Source organism: Lycium ferocissimum, chromosome 9 (genome assembly GCF_029784015.1).
Source record: "Lycium ferocissimum isolate CSIRO_LF1 chromosome 9, AGI_CSIRO_Lferr_CH_V1, whole genome shotgun sequence".
NCBI classification, from domain to species: domain Eukaryota; kingdom Viridiplantae; phylum Streptophyta; class Magnoliopsida; order Solanales; family Solanaceae; genus Lycium; species Lycium ferocissimum.
Window position 1 is genome coordinate 33,214,178 of NC_081350.1, and position 24,173 is coordinate 33,238,350.

The window sequence follows — 24,173 nt, forward strand, 5'->3', positions numbered from 1 at the left end:
GGAAGTGCCAATGAAGGACTTATATAGGAAGGATACAATGCATCTTTGGCCCTTTTACTTTAACAATAAAATTATTTGGAGAATAGTGAGTAGTAGAAGCAGTGGGTTATTACACAAAGAGTCAAATGATGACAAGGAGTGTCAGGGGGTAACAATTATCACAAATCATAGCTTTTGCCTTCTCTAAATTATTACCTCCATCTTCACTGGTCTTTTCTTTTTTAGGGGGACCCGTTTCCTTCTTCCCAATAGACTTTTTCCCACTTACTGTTGTTATTTATGGCTATGGACTGTGGTAAATGTGAAAGGAGCTTGAAACAATCAATGATAGAGGACAACTTATTCTCACTTTATATGCTGCTGCTGCTGCTGCTGCTGTATAGGAGTAAGAACATAATTGCATCAAAATAATTGTACTAAACTGTATCAAAATAATTATAGCCTTTTTTTTTTTTTTAATAAAAAAAAAAGTTTCACTTAGCAAATTAAAAAAAAATTAATCTTATTTTTTCATATTTACCCCTATTAAGTATTATATGATCAAATCTCAATATCTATTTAATTAGGGATTATTTAGTCAAATTACCTATTTTTATCTAGGAGTTAGTATTTTCTTAATGGGTATGCAAATGGTTAAGTGGACTTTTTTTTTTTTATCCGGAGGGAGTACTAAACTATCTTTCTTTTTTTGGTCATTTGAACACAAACGACATATTTTTATATCTAGTAAGCATTTACATACTTCAAATATTTTATTTTACGGTAAGCATATAACTATATAATTTTACAACAACAACAACAATATAACTAATGTAATCCTTCAAATGAGGTCTGAGGAGGGTGGGGGATACACAGCTCGGGGTGTTCATGGTTTAGTTAAAAACCGATGCAAACTGAAAATCAAACCAAACCGACTAAATGAACCAATATTTACTTGGGTTTGGTTTGGTTTGATTTTGAATTTTTAAAAACCGATAATATTTGGTTTGGTTTTGATTTTACTAAAAGTAAACCGAAGAAAACATCGAACCGAACCAATAATTTTTATAATTATATGTATACAATATGTTGATTTTTATAAATGCTTTTAAATAATTTATATACTTTGTAAGCAAAATTTTATTTATCTCTAACAGAATAATGAACTTTATACCTTTAAGCCGATTTTAAAAAAGAAATCCATGAATTCTAACTTATTTATTCAAAGAAACAACTATGAGATTTACCTAGATTCATTTTTTGTATTTCTTATAAAATTTATTCACTTAAATAAAATCATAAATCCTAAGACATTTTATTCATAATACAAGAAAACTATAGCTACCACAATAAAAAGATAATAATGAATTATAAGTTGAAAAAAGTTAAAAAATTCTCTCCTAATTGTATGAAAAAGAGAAATACTGTTAGTTTTAATTTCTTAAAAACCGACCCAAACCGACTACAACCAAACCGGTGGTTATGTATTATATTTGGCTTGGTTTGGTTTTAAAAAATTTAAAAACCAACTTAATTGATTTGGTTTTGGTTTTAACCTAAAACCGACCCATGAACACCCCTATACACGTACCTTACCTCTACCTTGTGAAGCGAGAGAGGTTGTTTTCGATAAACCATCGACTCAAATAAAACATATCAAATCAAGTATGAAAAGGGTATACATATATAATTTTATCGACACAAAAATGGCATAGTGTATTTAAAGTTATAAAAACGGAGATCGATTCGGGATTTGAATTTTAAGATTCTTACAGCAACCCCAAATTAGTATGTAATAATAAATGAGTTTACTATCAAATATTTATAGATATTCAGGCTTAAAAAATATAATAATATAAAAGATCTGAACTAAAATTATTGAATTTGGACGCACACACGACACTTTAGATCCGCTCATATACCATGATTATTTCTTAAATTTGTACCTAAGCTAACACCTTTATATAAAAATAAATGGACAAAATAATATAATAAAATAAAAATGCATATTATCTGTTAATTCATTTAGTAAAAATATTGAGTGCCAAGAAATTATTTTGTTATATTACTTAGTTAAGATGAGGTGAGTTTAAGTCTAGTTAAATTTTTTCTATTAGTCTAAATTTTGGTAAACATAGTTATTTGGTACTTCTTGGTAGCAAGAGATACTCCCTTCGTCCTAAAAAGATTGTCTTAGTTTGATTTGGCATGAAGTTTAAAAAGTAAATGAAGCCTTTTGAAATGTGTGCTTCAAAAAAAGCCTTAAATATTTGTGTGAAAAATCTCATAAAATTAAATTATTTTTAAATAAAAAATATGCCAATTTTTTAGAACAAATTAATAAAATTATCCGATGAAAATAAGATAATTTTTTTAGGACGGAGAGAGTACACTAAGATTATAAGAGAAAAAATGAAGTGAGTTTAGGCTTGGCTTTGGTAGTTAGCTAATTAAGCTGGATGGAGTTCTACTTTTTAGTTACGATTCTCTCGCATTTGACCGTTGACTGGGCTCCAACAAAACCATTCAATGGTATTAGCTGATTGCACTTCTTTTTATCTTCTCTTTCAATTTTCACTTTTTTTTTTATAATTATTTTTATCTTTTTCTGTGACCTGGGTAAAGGGGCTTTTCTGCTTAAAAAGAAAAAGAATCAACTTTATTAAGGTTTTACTGGGGAAATATTTCTTTTTCTACATCACATGGTACTCTTCTTTTACACCTGTGGAACCATTTTTTTTTTGTTTGTTTAAGCAAAATAAAATTAGTATTTGCTCTTTAGGAGGTTGGGGGTTTTGCATGAAATAGATTTTCAAACTTTTTAAACTTTGTAAAAATGGAACTCTAAAAATATTTCTAATTTTTTTATGTTGGAGATTGCCCAATACTTTCGCTATTTTATTTTTACTTGACCAGCTTTGTATTATAAGCAAATGTCATTCTTTTACCATTCTAATATATGATGTGTGGTGAATTGAAGGGATTCTTTCACTCTTAATTAATTAGATGTCTTGGATTCTAGCATTCAGGAGAATAGAGAAATTTTTTATTGGAAACATTCCCCTTTAATGAGTGTTATGTGACGTGAATCAGAGGTCGTCGAGCAAGCAAGACGTCGGAGTAAACTAAACGCTATTTCAACCTACAATGTTACAAATTCAGATCTCACTGAACCCAAGTCATGGCTCAATTGGATTTTATATATTGCCTTGTTAACTGTTTTTTGAGAGGGGGAAAAAAAAAAAAAAAAAAGAAGAATCAGTTAACTTGATTGATTATTGTTTATAATATCTCTCAGTTTTAAGTTTTTAAAGAAAATACTCCCTCCGTTTCAATTTATGTGAATCTATTTCCTTATTAGTTTGTGTAAAAAAGAATGACCTATTTCTTGTTTGAAATTATGCAATGATTTATAATCACACAAAACATATGTGACTCATTTAACACCACAAATTTAAAGGTCTTCTCTTCTTTTTTAAACCCATATCTAGTCAAATAAGTTCACATAAATTAAAACATAGGAGTATACGTAATTCAAAAATTAAACACTATAAGTGGTTAAAAAGCATATAGGAACATTGTACAGGAGTTTCAAGAAGAAAACAAGAAATGACACACAGGCACGAGAGCATGTTAACTCAATTATCTGCGTCAGTATCCTCCATCCAATAAGCTTAAAACGAATCGCCAATAATGAAGCAAATCAAATGAATAGTCCTGAAAAGGAAATACACATTAGTAATATGATTGCAATTAATAGACACTGTATCTTTCTTCTTCTTCTTTTTTTTTAGGCAAACATCCCCAACTCCATTCCCATTTGAATTTGTCCCCACAACCATGTCCCCAAGGCTCCACTCTTTAGTCTTTTCTTTGTGAAAAGAAATCTTTTATACACATTTTAATTTATAATAATATCATATACTACATATTTTTACGCCATTAGTTTAGAGAACTGAAACTTCTTTAAAATTGACGGAGTGTGAATATGTAAATTACAAATGAGGACAATAGAGTTAATTAGTTGCTACCTATAATGGAAGATAAGGCTACTATCAGTCAACAAGTGATATGGTGAAGGTAAAATTTTCGAATGCTTAAAACAATCACTTTGAAGTTTAATTTTGTAATTTAAAAAGTTATACATTAACTATATTAAGTGTGTGTGTGTATATATATATATATATATATATATATATATATATATATATATATATATAAACAGGTTATTTAAGAAAAAAATTATATTTAGCTCCTTATTATAAACACTAATTCGTAATGTTAAAAATGGCAATATTTTGATGTAATCAATTAAATTATACTAATACTAAAATAGTTCCATAAATGTCAATATTTATATACTTCCTTTATTTTATTTTATGTCTTAATTTGTCCGATTGCATAGTTTTAAAAATAAGAGAAATTTTTTACTTCATTTGAATTTTGTGATGTTAAATATGTCATATGAGATGTTTGAAATTTAAGTGTTACTAAGTATAGAAAGTGATATGTTTTTTAAAATATACTAAAAAGAAAAATAAGACAGGAAAATTGAAATAGATCTAGGAATATAATTCAGATATATAGTAGAGGTAACTAATAATTGGGGTGCTTAAATACTAATTAGGCAACTTCCTTTAGAATTACCAACATTAAAGATATATTGCTTATAAAACAAAAATGCTACTTCTGCAAGATAGAGATGCTACCATTAATTTACTAGTAATAGTAAGTGGACTAATTAAGTTCATGGGGCTATATAGAGTTATATCTACGACCAATAATTGTGCATATATAAGGCTACTGAACATGTCTACATCGAAGGTTGTGGAACCATATGATAATTTGCTACAAAGTCTCTTTCAAATAATTTTACACATTCTGATGAGTTTTCAGAACAGAGTTTACTAGGACCACTTTGATGGATGTGGCCAATGAAGCAAGAACGAAATGTTCAATCAAGAAACAGACGTTTTACTCAATAACTAATCAATCCTATTTATAGTCAACTTACTCGGTGGCTTGCTAGCTATTTTCTTTTTGGCTCGAGAAGGAACTTTAGAATTACTTGAGTTGAACTATATAACTTGATACATTGGATGCTCCACGCTTTGACAAATAGTATCACTCAATACATGAATAAGTAAAAAATGTGATGACTTCTGAAGTAATCATATTGTCCACTCGAACACTACTGCCATAAATTAGAAAGCAACAAATAGTATCACTCAATACATGAATAAGTGAGAAGAAATGTAATGACTTTTGAAGTAATCATATTGCTCACTCGAACACCACTGCCATAAATTAGAAAGCACGTGTAAGGGTGGTTTACTGACCAATGAAATAAAAAGAAACCTATGAGATTATAGGTTTAAATCACATTAAAGGCAAGAAATTATTGAGTGATTTTTTGTTCATTTGTCAATATACCGTCAAAATTTTGACGGGTAAAATTACTTAATTTTTTCACTAGGAAAAGATACTTCCACGGTCCAATTTATGTGACGACGTCTGCAGGGCGGATTTTTTTTTTTTTTTTTAAATTTGTTTATTACATAAGGGTAGGGGAAAGGAAAATGGGAAAGGGATTACAATGTGGGGATTCGAACCCTTCTGCAATAAGGTGAAAGTTTGAGGTAGTCAACCAATTGAAATTTACTACTTTGGGGATCCCTACTGCTTAGCGGATTACTGACCTAGATTGTCTTTTTTTTATTTTTTATTTTTTATTACATAGGGGGTAAGGCAAGGGAAAATGGGGAAGGGAGTTACAATGTAGGGATTCGAACCCTCACCAATAAGGTGAAAGTTCAGGTAGCTAACCAACTGAGCTACTAAGATCACTACACAACCTAGATTGTGGTGCGCGTGGATTCATGATCTTTCCATCAAACTAGCTATTTTATGTACATATTTCCTATAATTTGTCTAATATTATTTGTTGACCCTCATGCTGCAATAAGATTGAACGGTGCACTTGCACATTGAATGTCGTGTTACTTACTTGTAGGAACAAGGATCTATTCCCACTTAAAGATTTTTCCCCCTTTCTTTAGTGGTGCACTCACATTCTAATAATCCTAGATAATCACAGATCTACGTGTTTTGACGGTTCAAGGTTAGGAAAGAAAGAAATAGGTGAATTGTCTTTATAAACTTGTGAGTTCAAAACAAATCCTAATTAAAAAGAAAAAGTTTGTGTAATCAAAGACGTATAAATCATCTTAAACAAACTAGTAAAATTGACATTTAAAGGTGAATTGTCACTAAATATAAAAACGTGTCATTATTTTTTGAGATTAACTAAAAAAAACAGATAAATTGAAAAAGAAAAAGTAACAAATTCTCGATGAAATGATAATCAAAGACGTATCAATCGATCGAACACCACCCTCATTAAAAAACAAACAAACCACTATTGCTACAAAATTGAAGATCTTGCATGGGTTTTGTATCCATTTATTAACTTATTTTTAATTTTATACTACAACAACAACATACCCACTATATTTTAATTTAATATTTTTTCAATAATGAATTTTTATTTTTATATAAGAGATCCGAAAATTATATATAGTTTTTTTTGCAGGAGCATTGTTTTTCTATTTGAATTATGTAAAAGACTGTGTTCACTTATTTCTATGCCCTTGCATGATTGATGGTAAACAAAAGTAAATATTTACTCGTAGTTATGTTTTCACCATGTTAATCAATTATTCTAAATACGTATTTTATACAGTTTAACTTTTGCTAAAATTAAATTATTTGGCAATCAACATTTTACCATGAAACAAATGTGTATGAGCTGACTGAACTGATCTAGGCAAGCCAAGCCAAAAGACAGATAAAAAGACGATGACATTAGATAAGACATGGGAGAGTTTTTTTTTTTTTTTAAAAAAAAAGTAAGAGACATGGGAGAGTGGATATCACGTGGGTAAAAGGAGGGGAATAAAGTAAAACACCCTTAAAATCCCAGAACTCACGTGCCTCAAAACATGTCGTGCTGGTAGACACGTGGTCTCACGTATCACTCATTTCAAATGACTCTTCAAAAGAACAACAAACAAATGGCTTAGTGGGTCCCACCACCCATACAGCTCGTGCGTGTCCTCTTGTCGCCTCATTACCCGACAACAACTCTACCTACAATCATTTGAACTCCCCTTCTCCTTAAATCTTAGCCTTCTCACTTGATCTTCTCGCGCGTGCCATTCAATCACATCTCCTTTTTCTTCTTTAATTAATTGGAATTTTTTTTTGTTTTGAATTTGAGGTCATGGACTCATCATGTTCTCATAACTTAGTGATTTGTGAAAGAAAGGAAGAAAAGATAAAAGATGGACTAACAAAAATAAATACTCCTTTTGAAATTATTACAAAACGTTAGCACTAACACATCTAAAAGCTAATGTTTCGAGATGATAATTGTTTAATAATATTCCCCCGATCCAAAATAAGTAGATTTTTGGTAGTATTCTTTTGATTTCTTTTTACTTGTTCTTTATATTAAAAGTGCATTCCACTTTTAATTGTCAAATTTAGCATATTAAGATATAATTTTTTTTTCTTTTCATTTTTTATCTTTAGCATTAATTATTTATTTCCTAAATCATTTTCAAGACCTAAGACTAAAAATCAATTAATATGGGTACTGTGCTAAATGCACATATCAATTTATTGTTTCTTAGAAGATATGCAAAAGTCCAAACTAAACAAGTAAAGGTGAACAAAGTGAGTATTATTTAAAGAGTCATTTGACAATATAATTCTTTTACTTTTCGCAAACTTTTCTTAAAAGTAGAAATAGTCATAGTTGGGATTTGAAAAATCCATTTGAAAGAAGGGTAACTTTGGGGAAAAAAATTAACATCTCTTTGGGCATTAAAAATCATTATTTTGAAATAAAGAAAAAAGTACTAGAATTTCATTTATTTTGAACTGCAGTGAGTACCATTTAAAAGAATCAAGTCTCATATTTGATCCCATTATTGACGTGGAACGCAATTTCCTTGTTGCATGCGTATATTTTACCATAAACCGTAAATAACATAATATGGAGATTTTTTTTTTTTTAAGCAATTAACATAATATGGGGAGTTGATATCGGGTAAACTACATGTAATTGATAAATGCACGTCGACTAGTAGCTTCCTAGCTACACAAAGTACACATATTTGAGCTGAATTTCAAATTAAATACTCCAATACACAACCTCTTTCGTTCACCCACTCCAGCTTTGGAGTAAAGTTCATGATAATCCTGTAAATTTTTAAAATTGACAATAAATTAACATCTTAAGATGCATTTAGGAAACAATTTGAGACTATGCGAGAGATTAAGGAAATTTCAACGAATCCTCATAATAAAAGGAAAATATCTTGATGAAACGAAAGATTGGTAAATTACAATTGTACACTTACACAAGGTGCGACGCATCACAATAATTTGTCAAACCAATTTTGTATAGCAATTAGTACTATTATTTTTAAAACATTGACGACACGAATGGAAATTTCAAAGAAAAGAGACTCATTTTTCGAAATAGGAAGCCATCTATACATTCATTTTTCCTTAAATTATTACTCCAATAATTTAGACAAAATGAGCGTGTGATATCCTAAAATCCAGGCATGTTGTATGCATGTTGAACTTTGAAACCTTAGTAATTAATGATGGTTCTTTCATCTTTCCTTTTTGCTTTTGATTAATTCTACAATTATGCGAGGAGGCTGTCCACGTGAAGGTCAACAAGGAGCCGATAAACATGACCTAATCATTAGTGTTTCCTTAATTTTTATCTCTCTCAAATTATTAAGTATTTAATTTAATGATGAGACTATGATTCCTATAAATAATTTACTATTTATATACTTCATACAATAAAAACTAGCCACTCGTGGATACCTAATTATAAGTACTAGCTAATCTAGTAGACAACAGCAAAGCCTAGTGCATTTTATTAAGCATTATTTACTCCACATAATCATATCACAAAGCCAATTCATCACCTTCTTTTTTAGGGCACAATAATTTTCAAGGACAATAAAGCCGATGCTCTTAAAGTAGACAAAATGATACGTGAGTCTAATAATGAATTTTTTTTAAAAAAATGGGATGAGTCTTTTCTAATTCAATGTTAGAAATGGCAATTCATCCTAAATGTATATTCAACAATAATGAAAACATATTCTGTTATATATTTTATGATCTATACAACTAAATGTTCCTGTATGATTGATCATCAATTGAGGTCATAAAATCCCCAATTTCTTAACCAAAAAAAAAGAAAAAGAAATGAGTACTCTCAAAGTTCCTCTTGAAGAATGATAATTAAACAAAAATGCCCTAGAATATAAGTGTGGTCCGCTCAGCATGTTCACATTAAATACTAGCAATAAGGAGATCACAACTCACAAGTTAGCAAACCCTAATCAGCAATATATTGAGAGACGTGGGACCAAAATAACAGTCAACTAGAATCCAGCCAAATCATACTATTATTGGGAAAGACGGACCATATTGCAAAAACAATTATTGCCTACACCACTATATAAATTATTTTCTACTAAAAATTTAACAAAGTAAAGATACTAAACGTAGCGAAGCCTACAGTAGGATCAAAAGAATTACTCACGCAATATTTAGTAAAATAACAATTCATAACATATGTTCTTACATCTATTACTATTATTTACTTTACTAAATTAACGGAGTTAGGAAAAAATCTCGAATTATGAATATATATATTCTTAATAGTTTAGCTTTAAAATATTATTTCATTTTCACGGGACATTGGATTTCTTCCTTGAGACTCGACTGTTTCAAATTTATGTTAGAAATCCCACTCCGTGAGCAAAACGCTTCCTAGCAAAGATGATTTCATTTACGGGTGACAATTAATTCTTCAAGAATGACGGAATTAATTAACAAGTCACAACCTTACCACACCCACCGTCCCAATTTACATGTTGATGTTTGACTGATATGGTGTTTAAGAATAAAGAATTTTCTTTGAAACTATGATCTAAAGTAAATATAAATTATAAATAATTATATGGTATAAATTATCTTATTAAGGTTTATATTACTAATTCAAAAATGTGTCATTTTTTAGTCATGAATTAAAAAAATACTACATACTTAGGATGGATGGAGGATGGAGGACCACTTGGGTAATATCAGCATCAAAATATCCAAAGATAGATAAAGGAAATGATTAGTAAAATTAAAATTATAATAAGAGCGACATAATGTCGGGAGAAGAGGAAGAAAAGGTGGCGTGCGAGGTGTCCCCACGTGTTAACACAAAGCCCAATAATAGATCTTCATCCCGACAATCCCTCTTCGTCTCCCACATTGACATTACATTAATCTTTTCTTTGTTAGTTCATGAATCATTATCGTCCCATTTCTGGGGGTCCGTACGAGGCTCCTTCTTCATGTGATTTGCACGTGAAGTAGGCCCCCTTCTCCTTCCCTTCGCCCACCCCAATCATTGATTTCTCTTCTTTTCTTTTTTATCTAACAGTATGTGTTCAATATTTATTGATATAATTAATTTATATTTATATCGGCTAGGTTATCATTTATTGCTGCATTTGTTTTGCCTCTTGTCATAAGTAATATTATTTAGTATTCACGTACTTTCTTACTCATTTATATCGGCTAGGTTATCATTTATTGTTGCATTTGTTTTGCCTCTTGTCATAAGCAATATTATTTAGTATTCACGTACTTTCTTACTCTTTGATGTGCGTTACAAACTGTTGAACATTTGCGTTGTATCTTACTACTTTACTGCTATACTTTTTGTATCTGCTTCGAAGTACTTTTCTGTTCCTTTCACTTTTTTTTTTTAATCTTCTTTCCTTCTCTTTTCTTTTCTTTGAAATAGAGGCTTTTCGTAAACAAATTTTCTCCCAACAAAGACAGTGTAAGGACGCGTACTTCCTACCATCCCCAGACCGCACTTGTGAATCACATTGGGTATGTTGTTGTTGTATCTGCTAGAAGTCAGCATTACAAATTTTTATTTGTAGGGCTCAAACCCAATTTTTTTGACTAAAAAAAAAAAATCACTAGTAAATCAAGCTATGTACGATAATTGAATCATTTTAATTGAAAAATAATACTGAATACGAGAAATAAGAAAAATCGTTTTTATATATAACTTAAGTATTAAATCCTTTCTATAAAAGAAAGCTTTTTGAATTTCACTATAAAAATTTTAGCTCCGTGACTAAAAAATCGAATCCATGTCCATAATACCACTGGTGGTGATCATTGGTTTCTTTACATAATTGTTACAGGCTTACAGCTGCAATATTTTGCTCTATTTTGTTTTCTCATATGCATAATTCGGGAACGTCATTCATTGAACGGAACAACAATGCTGAATGCACTGCTTTGATGCGATGCAAAATAAAACCCATATTGCTACAACATTTTTTTTTTTTTTTATATATATATAGAAATAAGGAAAAATTCTGCTTTAGGGTAATAGCCTGTAAATCACACAGGAGAGGTAAACCACACCAAATAAGCTCCATGTGACGAGCTCGATAAAAAGCATGCAGGAGTTTTTGAATCTGAAGCCCCTATTAGGAAGATCCCTTCTCAACCAAATCGGCCCCCTATTGCTACAATAAGAGGCCTCTCCATCCACTATCTGATAGTTAAACATATAATAGTATAGCTTAGTTATCATTTGTTATCGAAGTACCAATTAACATTTATCATACCAATGATGTAATTTCTTTATAGATGACTGGAAATTATAAATAATTTTCACACGTATGCCCAATGCATATAATTCAACGTATTGTAGCATAAGGGATTTCTATGTTGAAAAATATCGTACGCCTCTTGAATCTTGAATTTTGATTCGGGTCTTCTCATTATAGAAAGATGTAATTTGCTTTGTTTGTTTATTAATTATTCTTTCATGATTAATACTTAAATTATGTGCAATCTCTTCAAAGAGAATCGTAGATAAAGGAGCTTTAATTTAACTAAGTGCCAAGTTGTTAAGATTGCAAGATTTGATGCTTAGGGTTGCCAAGTCACACAATCATCAACTTGTTCATAAAACCAATAATCAAAGATCAAACATTATAAATAATTAATGGTAAATTGATTTATCATTTTACTATTAGTACTACCTTTTTTCTCGGCTAAAGTATCGCATGCATGTCTGTAACTGTAAATTGCTTATTGCTCAAGAACGTGCCTGTTGTGTTTAGCTCTTTGTTCTAGGTATTGTTTTGTACTACTTTACAAGGCTTGGGCTGACCCTTCTACATTTGAAGAGGGTTGGACGTTTGGTAAGTGCCTATATTTATCATTTAAAGAGTTTATTTTTAAATAAAAGTCGGATACTAAAATTCTAAATGAAATTTTAACATAAGTCCCAATAACTCAAGTTTTTAATTCATAATATGGGCAATTACTACGAGAAAATGATGAGCTGTGGAACCAATTTTTAGGACTTGTTTCCCGACAATAGCATGATTTTGGACAGACAGTTTCTGATTACTGACTTTATTCCATATTTTCATGTGTGTAGCATAGATGAATTCTGTTAATTAATTAACAAATCAATCGTACCTAGTTATTGTAAGTTGGCAACGACTCAATTATATGTACTACTAACCCCCTATGATTATATATTATTAAATAAATCCTCAACTTGGCTAACCTTTTATATATATGCACTCGCCAATTCCAGGAAATATACAAGCTAAGTTTAATTTCCAAATGCAACATATAACAAAAACGTAAAATAAAAATATACACCCAGACATAAAGCAAAGTATGACGATATGAAGCTCATCCTTGATTACATTAGATGATAAAGTACTTAATTATATTGTTTTAATGAATAACAGTGCTCAAATTAAAGTGAGGATAATAACTAGGACGACAATTATTGATGTATAACTAAACCACATTCAATATGAATACATACGATGAATATACGTAACTTGAAATTAAAACATATTTTACATATGAGAAACAAAACATTTTACAAGTTATACTCCACAATGTTCTTAATTTGCAACCAAGCGTTCAATTATTGATAAGAGTACTAAAATCTTACGAATGTACTATTAATATAAGAAACCAAACTTATAATTTATCTCTTGTGCGGTGAAAATACGCAAAATAAGTGTTGTTTAAGCCCAGAGTTTCTTGTTACTTGAAATATTGCGTCAATGTAAATGCTGGTATCACAATGCATGCATAGAGCTTTTGAATGTGCTTTATGATGATTAGAGAATCATCAGAATAAAGCTAGCTATATAGCATAATGTATGTTTTTTTTGAGTCAGGAATTAGATTCGCTAATATAATTGAACCAACTTATAATTGGTATCTATCATTAACTTTGTTTTCCTCCTTAATTCTATATTTAAACATTTAGTATTTGAAATTTATTAATGCTATTAATTTAAATTCACATTGTGTAAACTTATTTAAAGAAATAAAACACTCTCTATCAAGAAGATTTTCATTCTTAAATTTAAGTTTAAACAAGAGACAATCCTAATAATTTCACCATATATATATCACCGAGGGTGGTTTAGTTATACATCAATAAGGGGTTCAACAATAGAAAGAAATCAACACATGAAGAAACTAAGGAATTTAACATCTACTATATATAGTGTAATTTTTCGCTCTTGGTGTTAATGGATTCACATAAATTCAGTCTCTAATTTTGTATATTAATAATTAATTAAATATTTATAAATATATAATTATTAATCAAGCTAGTTTTGTATATTAAATTGAGAGGTCATCATAAAAATTCATAAATTTCAAAATTTGAATTGTTAGCTTTTGTATACCACTTAATGGGCATATATTTCCAAGTATCAAGTTGGTAACATGATAAGCAAGTTCATGTGATTCCTACATGGCACACCATCATTCCATTGGACAGCCAAAGTACAGCATCAACATACCTGTAATCTGTACCCACACGTGCACTCCTTTCGGTCAAAGTCGCCTTTGTTTCTACTCGATCCATTCAACGGTCAGCACTAACCCACCCCCCCGCGAAACCCCACCCCCCACTACAAAATCCCTAATACTAGTATAATATTACTTCCATCTATTCAAAATAATTATCTGCTTATAAAATCAAGAAGAAATTGACGTCCCTTCGGGTACATTTGATAAAATTGAAACGATACAGAGAAGATTAGCATGACATGTACAAATCGAGAAAGGCCTAAAATTTATTTATTTATTTATTTTTATAAAAAGAAGAAATTGACTTTATTTTTTTTTTTTCAGATTTGCTCCTATTTACTCAAGGTAATAAATAAGTTCGAGTATTATTAATTAAGGATAATTTGTTCAAAATACTTATTTTTTTGTAAAATTTAGTATTTTCTTAAGGAGCTTGAAAAAGGCTAAGTGAACACTTATTTTGAATCAAAGGAAGTATCATTTTCAATCATTGCTTTGTGATTAACACGATTATCTTAGGCTGTCTCTTAAAATGTACTATAGTTTTGTTTTGTTAACTTTGCATGGAGATGCATAAGTAAACAAAAAATTTAAGATACTTCGTTTGTTAACTTGGCATGGAGATGCATAAGTAAACAAAAAATTTAAGATACTTCGTTTGTCTCGAATCTCGATTTATATATTACACTTCAAATTTCAAGAGTTAAATTTTTTAAATGTTTATTCTTGAAATTCAAAAAGTTTAGCGTAAATTGAGACGGATGAGGTAATTAATATTTTTAATTAGATGTATTATTTTTCATAGTAAAAGTTTCATTGAATTAAATCCTACATCCAATTTGAATTATAAAAATATAAAAAGTTTAGGGTTTAGGTTTAGTAGATTTTCTTAAAAAGTACAAAAAGTTTGAATTAAAATTACATAATTCTGCTAAACTCTTACATCCAATACTCGCTTCGCTCTTGAACTTAAACATGTTATTTTATTTGTATAAGAGTATATCATTAAAGTAAAATATATATATATATATATATATGTCAATTGGGAAAAACTAGAATAATAAAATATATCGTATGGTTAAATTATTCATCAATAAAGAAAACTGGAAAATTAATTAGAATAGAGTTGGTATACTTTTGTTCACAAATGTCACTTGGCACACTTGCTTTGGCAATTGGAATCATATCAGATTTTTACATATTCCAAAAAATTTCTACTGATATATCACTATCAATCTGCCTTCTCATAAAACTATGATACTCCAGCGAAACAAATTCTTGTTCATGTTATTAAAAATTCTCCTTATTCTTATCTTTTCTTCCATAAATTCTTTCCTGATAAATCAAAATAATTATTTAAGAAAATAAGTTGCTCATTTCTTCCAACCTTTCTTTTCTGTGCTTGTATTTTTTTCCCAATTAAGTTTAGTCGGTTCCAACATACAACCAATATTACTATCTTACATGGATCAGCTGTACGGATTGCATCACACCCGTTGATCAAGATTAAATGCAATCATTAGCCGTTAATCAAGAGGATACCCACACGTGCAATGGTGCATGTGAAACAATTGCCAAGAAAGAGAGAAGTTTGGGAATTTGTGGGCCTTTTATATATCTGGCCCATGTGACAGGCTTATCTGGCCCATGTGTTAACCGTTACAAATCCCCTAATAACTTCAAAAATCTCGTTAATAACACAGTTTAGTTTTCCTAAATTAATTACTATTAATTAATAAAAGCACCCCCAACTTGAAGGTTGGGTTGCACGTGTGATGTGTACGGAGTATATAAGCAACCATTTAAATTCCAAGTTTACCCCCACTTGATTCTGAAGACACATTAATTATCGTTAATGTTCTGAGGATAATTTAGGGATAACAAGACGGAGAAGGAATTTAGAGGAAGCATGTCTGGGTTGGCAAATAATTATTTGGTTAATAATGTAATAGATTAATTATTGCAGCCCCATCATGGCTGCATCAAATGATGAGAGGCTATCCCAACTAAGTACGATTCTACGATTATTCTACTCCATTATTATTTTGAAGTCTTTCAAACTTCCATTATGACATTTTTCAATTTGGCATCTCTATGTAGTGGGCCAAATGACAATAAATTGAAGGTTCCATTTTCTTTTCTGATAACTATTTCTACCAACAACAAAAATATAAACTGTTAGATCAAACACTTGAAGTGGATGTGATGTGATAGAAAGATGTTTATCAAAGTGAAAGATTACTTCTATAAAATAGTTATAATAGAGAATGTTGAGCCGTTAAAGTCCAAAATATTTATAAGATGAGTGTTGCTGAGATATAAAATGAGCTTAAATCATGAACTGTGAATTCACATAATTAACCTTAACTTGATTGAGACTGAATCATAGTTATCGGTGTAGATTAGACTCGATCACTGCTGCTTTGTTCCTTGGTTAGATGGATAACCCCCAAATTTAACAATATGTTATACTCCCTCCGGATAAGAAAAATGTCCACTTAGCCATTTACACGTCCCTTACAAAAATACTAACTCCTAGACAAAAATAGGTAATTTGACTAAACTAACCCTAATTAAATAGGTATTGAGATTTGATCATATAACACTTAATAGGGGCAATTTTGCAAAAATAAGGTTAATTCTTTCTTAATTTGATAAGTGCACATTCTTTTTTACCTAAGAAAAAAAGGCTAAGTAGACACTTTTTTTATCCGAAGGGAGTAAATAAGATTATTTATGACAACTATTGAGTTTGATGATGTTTTACAAAATTACTCACATTCTAGAAAGATTATTTACTGTTCAAGCTACCCCACCCCTTTTATGAAAACTTTGTCCAAATATCTTCATTGCATCAAATTAAAGTTATCACTTCAAGCAAAGCTCATGATGATGAGAGTTTGAATAGAAACAAGCATTTAGCCTTTAATCTAGAAAATTGATCCTTTTAATGGTAACCATCTTTGTACAGCAAGTTAAAGATAACCCCTTTTATTCACTCAAAGGCAATTTTGTCTCACTTTATGTGTTTATGTGTATTTCACCTACTAAAATCCAGCTTTTTTACACGCACGCCTGAATTAATTTTGAAACAATAATATATGGAGAGAGTCAACTTTTGCAAATTACTCGTAGTGTGGACCTTAACCAAGGCTTTTTTCTACCTTCAAATCATAGGCTGTTCCCTGTTACATAAAGTTAGTGAAACATAATGAGTAATTAAATCTATGTTTAATTACTAATGGTGTTACTTTTCTGCTTTAATTTCTTCTTTCGAGGGACATCGTAGTTATCATTCTCACGTAAACAAAACTATGTTCCACAATGAAGAAAAGAAGAAAAAAAAAAAAAAAAAGGTGAAATGATTTGCTTAAACATTGTAATGTGTTTTACTTCTACATAGAGAAAAGATTAGTCCCATTTTGATTAATAATGTCATGGACTCTAACCCCCGAAAAAGAAAAAAGTAATGTCATGGATTTTAACTCAAGTTGTTGGAGGTGAAATTTCAGCTCTGAGTTTCGGTTAATTGAATTTTTCGCCTCAGATATTATTTTGCGTCGTTTCATATATAAGCCTCTTCAAACCAATCTTATTGCTATTAATTGATCCCCCATAATAAGGAACAAACATACATGTAAAACAATATTCTGGCTATACCCCGCTACTATGTTTAAAAGAACGAAAGAAAAACTAGCATAATGATGTTATATAGTTTCATTAATTTGCAAATAAAATTTTATCAATTTATTATTTTATCATTATCCCATTGTTTCTCTTTCCTATTTTTGCTTCATTATATGTTAATTTTTCAAGGGACCTTGGAGTAACATAAAGTCATTTTCCTGTAATTGTATAAGTTACGATTTCTAGCCGTGGAATTTTGCTAATCTATGCTAGGATAGGCTGTCTGCAATCTGCATCACACCCTTAGTGTGCGGCCCTTTCCCCGACCTGCATGAACACATAACGTTTGGTTCACCAAACTGCTTTTCGTTTTAATAAATTAAATAAGTTAATTTAGGGAACTTGTAGGGTGTGAGTGTATTATATGAGAATATATTGAAAATGATTATTAGGATTATATGAAATGTTTGGATTGATATAAAAATTGGTAATGTATTGCTAGTATAATTAGATCTAAGACGAAGTATAAGGACAGTACTGTATAATATTAGTGATATGAAATAAGAGTTGCAATATCTGTAAATGAAATTGACCTTTGCTAGTAATGAGAAGTTGTTTTTCACTTTTAATAGAATTCTTTTTTATCCAATTTAATGATATGTAGTAAATGTTAATAGTGCTATCTTGTCGTTTTTTCCTTTTCTCACGTGAATTGTGTGAAAAGAAAACTATTATACCACTACTATATGATTTCATAGTCTCTATCCGTCATGATTATGACAAGGTCCAATCAAACTTTGAGATAATGGTTGGATTATGTTGGAGATCAAGATTGCATCTTTTACCCTATGTTTGTGAAATGTGGAGAATGGTGTTTCCATTATATGAGCATCTCCTTTCCACTTCCATAAGAGTTTTATCACAAGTTGATAAATACTTTGATCAAACCTATTTGAACCTCTACAAAGATTTTTATTGATGCCATTAGATTTATATTATAAGTGTAATTTAATCTTTTGTAATATGTTGCACATCTTATTTGTTGGACTACAAGTTTCTTATTATGAACAGTCATCAAGGACGGAGCTAGCGGATCAGAAGGTGATTCATTTGAACTCCTTTTGTTGGAAACTCACATTGTACATATATACAAAGTCGAATTTTCTTGTGCACGTAATAGATGACACCATTGTGAATAATCTATAATTATCTTTAAGTAATCTAATAGTGTTAAAATAAAAAGATTTGCACTACCGGTTATAATTCCTTTTAAAACGTTATGCTAGATATTTTTCTCTTTTTAACATTTTTAGTTAGCAGCCACAGGTAATTACGTAAGAATAAGACCAAAATATATTTGGTAATGATGCTACTTAGACATAACAATGCTTCGACTTTAGTTAAAGGGCTATTTAGAATTTTGATTGTGACAATTAGTTTTTGAATAGTAACGGGCAACAACATTGGTCGATAGATGTTTGTCTTGTCAATTTTCCCCCTTAGTTTGAAGACTTAAAAATAGTAATCCCATCAAGATTGAAAAATACTTATCTAGATAAGGTTGGATTTGATTAAAATAAATGAAAATTGACTTGCAGAGATCCATGTATACATACAACACTCGACTTGATTGAATATAAATTATCTACAACCGTCAAAAAATTACGTCCACTACTTATTGCATCTTATTCTTTTTAGTCCTTTAAAAAAGGTCTTATGGTTATTACTAACATAATTTTCATTGCCTTTCTAGGTGCTAACTGCTAACACTTTAGGTTAAGATTTAAAAAGATTATCATTCTTAGATTTCCAGTACATGTATCTCGAATGTTTCTTAAACCATAAACAAGAGTCTTTTCAAATTTTATGCAGGAAAATAAGGAAAAGGGAAAATTTGGACCAGAAAATGGGCCCGATATCCTTTGGATGGACAGGCCTGGCATTTGCTTTACGATCGTGTAATACAGTATTGGACAGGAACTGATTTTCATACATTTTTTTTGCCCGGATTGTCCTTCTTTTGGGGTGGTCTTTAATATTTGGCGCTCAAATTGATGATCTTTAAAATTAACACCCAGAGGTCCTGGTTCGAACCCAGGCTCAATCAAAAATAAAAAATAAAAAAAATCGCAAGCTATAAGTTGGGATTCGCAAGGCAACTTATACCTTAAGATAGAAGCTGGACCCCGACTTATGCCTTAAGGCAGAAAGGCAAACTTTTACTCAAAATTGTTTTGCCCAAGGCAGAGGTTTAAAAATTTTAAAATATATATATATATATATATATATATATATATATATTTTTTTTTTTTTTTTTTTGCTTTAAGGCAGAGTTTGATACCCAACTTATGCCTTATGCCCGGCGAATGCCAATTTATGCCTTGCGGATTTTTTGTTAATTTTTAATTAAGCGAGAGTTCAAACCTGGAATCAAGAGGCTTGTAGCGAAGGACAAAAATTAAAAACCACTAATTTGAGGGACAAAAATTAAAGATCACCCCCTGCGAAGTACAATCCTGCAACCTGTAAATTGTCCATTTTCATATTTGATGGCCTACTTAATGCACTCAGAAAGCAAGTTTGTTTTGGCCCAAGGACACATAATCGTCGTACAATGTGCAAATTCATGTTCACTATCCAAATTGCTAAACTTCGATATGCTGATAACAAAAATTAGTTTCCATACGTAACTACAAAAAAATTACACATAAGTTTATGTAATAACTGAATAAATTACGTGAAAATAAGATAGATAACATGTTACAACATGTTAGAAGATGCTGATAATATAAATTTTTTTACACTATTAGAGTGTATAAATTAAATTTACTATTTATTCTGATAAGAGTGTGCTCTTTGCCTCACTTGTGGGATTAGATTGGGTATGTTGTTGTTGTTGTTGTATAAGAGTTTGCTCTTTTACAAGAATATCTTAGCGCCTAATATTTACAAGTAACACTATTTTTTCTTACATCAAGATTAGACACGTAAAGACAATCATTTTTTTGCGTGGAATGTCCTTCAAAGGCATTGGTCTTTAATTGTCGGCCCTCAAATTGTTGATCTTTAATTTTTGTCCTTCGCCTAAAAATTCATGGGTTCCGGGTTCGAACTCCCGCTCAGTCAAAAATTTAAAAAAATTCGCAAGGCAGAGTTTTGGATTCAAGGTAGAGTTTGGACAAAAGTTTGCCTTAAGGCCTAACTTTTGCCCGAATAGGCCTAATTTTGGGCAAAAGTTATGCCTTAAGGCAGAGGTTTGCCTTAAGACCTAATTTTGTGTAAAAGTTTTTCTTAAGGCCTAACTTTTGTCTGAATAGGCCTAATTTTGCTATAAATTTCTGCCTTGGATTTTTTTTTTTTTTTTAACTGAGTGGGGGGTTCGAACCTAAAACCTCGGAGTATTAAGCGAAGGATAAAAATTAAAGACCAACAATTTGAGGGACTAAAATTAAAGAGAAGTGCCTTTGAAGACAATCGAGCAAATGACCCAGAGACAATTAGGCACTGGCCCTCAATTGGAAGCCTAAATTTTCGGAAACATTGATGGGCTGATCTCTTTTTAGATTTAGATTATTTTCAAACTATAACCATTGTTTGAAATGTAACTGAAAACTCTTAAGTTTTTAATGAAAATAAAATTTGAATAAAAACATCCGCAGAAAAATTACAAAAAGTTCAAACTCAATGATAAATCATGAAATTTGAACTCTGGCAGTTTTCAAAGCTCCAGAAAAAATTCGTGTATTTTGAATGTGGCAGTTTAAACTCTTGAAATTAATAGAGTTTGAACCTTCGTCAATTTAAACTTCATGATTTTTTTATGAAATTTGAACTACCAAAGTTTCAAGTCCTTTAAAAAGGTATTGAAATGTAAATTGTGGCAGTTTTCATGGAGTTTATGCAAGGACAGGTCGAAATATTATGAAAAATTCTTAAAGTTTTTTCGTGCTTTAATTAAGGATACTTTTATCTAATTTTTTATTTTTATATTAAAATATGACTAAACGTTAAATAATTCAAATACTATTTAAATATTAATTAGCGATTCGAAAAGTGAGTCTTCCTAAATTTTCTAGGCCTATTTTGAGCCCACACTTGCCCTTTGCCTAAGGCTAAAAAGAGGTCCCCACCATTAGGCAGCAAGGTTTTTCACTTTCTAAAATGAATAAATGTTAAGTTTTGGAAACATTAAAAGAGCCAGGCAAATTTCAGATGCTTGTTTTCTTTACAGAAAGTTCTCTTAGAAAATGAACACAGAAAAAGTTATCAATTTTTAACAAAACTCTGAAAATGTTGCAGGAGAAGCTACTACCAAAGTAATTCCGTTTAAAATAAATGTTCACTTAGGCTTTAACACACTCCTTAAAAAGAAAGGAATTTTACATTCCATAACTAACTCTAAGACTAAGAGGTATTTATGATTAATTAGCTATTGTATTCACAAGCTCAAATTCTACTCTCAAATCTCTTTTCCCCTCACTCCTCTCTTCTCCCTTACCTCTCCCAAATCTCACGATGGCTCCCTATTGCCTCTCTAACTCTACACCCTCCTCCTTTACCCCTCCCAATTCCTTATCCCCCAAAACCCTAAAACCCATCCCACCTTCAAACCTTCTAGAAACTTCTACCATTCCATCCATTCAATCCTTCAATACAACTACAAGCCTCAACTCGCCGGAAATACCCTAAGAGTCGTCATTATTATCTCCGACAAAGGCGGAGTTGGCAAAACCACTACCACCGCAAATATCAATCTCTCCTTAGCTCGTTTAGGATTCTCTATAGTCGCTATTGGTTGCGATGTGGGCTTATGTAACCTTGACCTACTTCTGGGGCTAGAAAATTGGGTTAATTACGTTGTTGTGAAGGTTCTTAATGGTGATTGTAAACTTGATCAGGCACTTGTACGTGATAAAGTGGTCTAATTTTGAGTTGTTATGTATTTCCAAGCCTAGACCTAAATTGCCAATCGGGTTTGGTGGGAAAGCATTGGTTTGGCTTGTGGATGCTTTAAAAGCTCGTGATAAAAGTGGACTTGATTTTATTCTAATTGATTGCCCTGTTGGCATTGATGAAGGTGGAGACCAGAACTCATGGCTTTGTCTCCTTCTTGTATGTCAGATGTACTTGAGTGTATTCGTAATTTTCTTAGTGTATTTTTTTGTATTTGACAGGAGATTGGACCGGAATCTATGGCTTCTTCTCCTTCTTATATATAAGATCTGAGTGTATTCGTTATTTTTTTATTGTATTTTTTTGTATTTGACCAGAATCTATATCACATCTGAGTAAATATAGTGTATTTTTAAAAGGATTTGAATGTATTCTTCATTCTTTTAGTGTAAATACAGTAATATTTTGTATTTCACGTGAGATCCGACCGGTTTTGATTGTATTCTTCTTTTTTAATTACAGTATATTTTTTTTCATTTTGTCATTTTCTTAGTGTAAACACTAAAATACAGTTAAATACAGCAAAAACAAAAGGATTATTAGTATATAAATACAATGAAATACACAACTCCTCCGTGCATTTAAAGGATTTACTCCACTTTTATGATGCATGTATTTCGTTGTATTTAAAAACACGAAAACACAGCCGAAACTCCTTCATGTATTTAAAGGATTTACTCACTTTGTTTTTATGATACATGTATTTCGCTGTATTTAAAAAAATGAAAATACAGCCGAAACCACATAAATGGTAGCTACGGGTTGTAAATTACAAACTTGTAGCTATATATTATTAGGAGCTTATAAAAGGTAGTTGTTTATGTAAGTTATAGGTAGTTTGACTAAACAACCTTTAATTAAAATTTGCATATTACCATTAATTTGACACATTAAGGGCAAATCTAAAAAAATAAAATTATTTTTTCTTGATTATGTGAGTAAACACTAATTTTGAACCAAAATAAAAAGGTTAAGTGAACACGTATTCTTGATTATGTAATTGAACACTTATTTTGAATAAAAAAAAAACACTTATTTTGAATCAAAATTAAAAAACTAAGTGAATAGTTATTATGAACCAGAGGGAGTAATAAAATCGTGCGAGTTTTTCTTATTTCTTTTATACAATAAGATGGTATTATACATAAGTAGCTCTAGTTTTGCTCTGAAGCTTGTCTTTGTGCATAGAGTTTAAACTTCTGCACACATATGATGTACTAAATTTTTTTATGCATTATCAGATTATTTAAGAGTTACTAAATTATAAGTAACATCTTATGATGGACTACTAACCTGCAAAACACGTTATAGCTCGAGAAAAGACACTGATAGTATAAAATTCCTATAGTATATAGATAATGTAAATCCGTTTTAATTTGTCTATTACATGATCTGAGAATTTAAAGACTTAATTAATACTGTTCTAAAACGCATTCACCGGTCAATATAGAGGTCAAACTAAATTTTGGTAACATCTCGACTTTTCATCTATGGACTAAGAGAGTGTTTGGATGGCCTTATTTTAAATGCTTTTTGGCTTTTAAGCACTTTTTAATTTTTTGTGGTATTTACGGAAGATAAAAAATATTTTTAAACACTTATTTTTAGGTAAAAAAAAAAAGAAGCTACAG

General features: G+C 30.5%; 2 pseudogenes; both read left to right on the plus strand.

Moving 5' to 3' along the window:
• The first annotated feature begins 14,146 nt into the window (after positions 1-14,146).
• Positions 14,147-14,232, plus strand: LOC132032216 (U6 spliceosomal RNA; annotated as a pseudogene).
• Positions 14,233-22,043: 7,811 nt separating this feature from the next.
• LOC132069427 (septum site-determining protein minD homolog, chloroplastic-like) lies at positions 22,044-23,059 on the plus strand (annotated as a pseudogene).
• The last annotated feature ends 1,114 nt before the right edge of the window (positions 23,060-24,173 follow it).